The sequence below is a fragment of the Anomalospiza imberbis genome, unplaced genomic scaffold (genome assembly GCF_031753505.1).
Source record: "Anomalospiza imberbis isolate Cuckoo-Finch-1a 21T00152 unplaced genomic scaffold, ASM3175350v1 scaffold_818, whole genome shotgun sequence".
NCBI classification, from domain to species: Eukaryota; Metazoa; Chordata; class Aves; order Passeriformes; family Viduidae; genus Anomalospiza; species Anomalospiza imberbis.
In genome coordinates, this window is record NW_027100434.1 from 45,001 (window position 1) to 47,145 (window position 2,145).

The following is a 2,145-nucleotide window of genomic DNA, read 5'->3' on the forward strand; positions in this document are numbered from 1 at the left end:
CCGCCGCCGCTCGGCGCGGGGCCGCCCGCGCTCGCCGGCCTCCGACCGCGGAGGGACCGCCGAGCGCTCGCCCCGGGCGGGCGGGCGGGCGGCCGGCCGGCGGCCGGCGCCGCCGGTGCGTTCGAGCCGAAGGCCGCCGAGGGGAGAGAGGCACGGCCGCGCCAGGCGCGGCGCCGCCCGCGCGGGACGGCCGCGGCGGCCCAGAAGAGAGAGCGCGCGCGGCGGGCCCCGGCGGCCGCCGCCCCGCGGCTGAGGAAGGGCAGAGAGCGCGCGCCCTCTGCCGGCGCCGCCCGTTTCGAGCCCAGCGGGTCGGCCCCGCGGCCGACCGCGCGCGCCGCGGCCTCTCCGCCGAGGCCGGGCCGCGAAGAGGGGGGGGCAGGGCGCCCCTCCCCGGCGCGGCGCGACTACCCCCGCACGCGCGCGCGCGGCGGGGACGACCGCCGCGACGGCGGGCGCGACCGGTGGCCGCGGACACCACCGCAGGGGATCGGCGGGAGTAGCTCCCCACCCCTCAATGGAGCCGCAACGCCACCGCCCGCCACCCGCCGCCGCCGCTGCCGCCGCCGCCGCCGCCGCCGCGGCGGGGCGCGCCGAGCCGCCCGAGTCTTTAAACCGCCGCCCGGCTCGGCGGCCCCTTTTTCGGTCCTTCCCGCGGCGTTTGACGACGCCGAGCGGGAAGCCTGGGACCGCCGAGGCGCGGAGCGCTAGGTACCTGGCCCTGGGGCGAGGGAAACGACCTGCATGGCCCCGCCGGGGTGCCTCCCCCGCTGCCGCCCTCGGGGGAGCGTCCACCGGCGGGGGCGCGCCCGACATCTGCCGCCACCACCGCGGCGTCCTCCTCGGGGCCCGGGGTTTCCCTCAGTAGCCCGGCGCTGCGCCCGAGAGGACCGCCGCAGCTCGGGCCGCCCCCGCCGACGCGGGGAGGCGGCCCGGCCGCCGAGCGCCTCGCCGACCCCGCCGAGAGGCCGCGGCAATGACGACGACGACGACGACGACGGGAAGGCCCCCGCCGCCGCCGCCGCCGCCGCCGCCACCGCCGCCTCCCGGCGGCGGGTCGCGGCACGCGGCCGCGCGCGCGCGCAACCCTGAAGCGCGGCCCGGAACGCCCGGAGGCTCGGCCCTCGCGGTTTTCTCCTCTCCTGCGCGCCACGGGAGCCGCCTCGGCCCGAGAGCGGGACTCTACCGGCCGGGCAAAGCCCCGCTCCCCGGTGCGGGAAGGGCCAGAGGAGCCGCCTCCTCCGAGCCCCGAAGGCGCCCCCTGCCTCCCAGCCCCTCGCCGTCGCCCGACGAGCGAAGGAGCGAGGGGCAAGAGGCGGGCGCGCCTCCTGGAGGGGGCCGTGCCGAGCACCCCCTCCCTCCCGCACCCGGGCGGCTCCCGCGCAGCCAGAGGAGCGAGGGCCGGGCTCGGGAGAACTCGGGCCGCGCCCGGGGCCGGCCCGCGCGCGGCCCCGCCAAGCCCCGGCGACCGGCGTTCGGCGGCGCCGGCCGCGGCGGCGAGGCCCGGGAGCCGGCCGCCCCGCCGCCCTCCGGCGGGGGACGGACCGGCGGCAGACCGGCGCGGGGAGGGGGGCGGGGAAGAGAAAGAGCCGCCGCGACGGCGGCCGGCGCGCCGCGCTTCCAGGCCCGGCCGCGACGCGCGGTGTAGCGCGGGGTCGGCCCCGCCCGCGCGCGCGGTGACGGGCGCGCGCGGCGCCTGGGCCGCGCCGGGCGGCCCTTTCCCTCCCCGCCCCTCCTTCCCCGGGAGTTGCGCCGCGCGCCCCTCTCGTCTCTCTCTGGGGCTGCGGCGCGCGGCGCGCGGCGGGCTCGGGCGAGCGCCGCCGCGCTCTATCGGGAAGGGCGTGCGGCCCCCTCCCCCCGCTTCCGACCGAGGCCGGCGGCCAAGGGGGGGAGCCGAGCGAGCGAGCGAACGGAGCGGGCCCGTTTCGAGACGCCGCGCGCGCCTTGCCGGCCGGCCGTCCGGGCCCGGCAACGCGGCGGGCGCCGGCCCCACCGGTAATGATCCTTCCGCAGGTTCACCTACGGAAACCTTGTTACGACTTTTACTTCCTCTAGATAGTCAAGTTCGACCGTCTTCTCGACGCTCCGGCAGGGCCGTGGCCGACCCCGCCGGGGCCGATCCGAGGACCTCACTAAACCATCCAATCG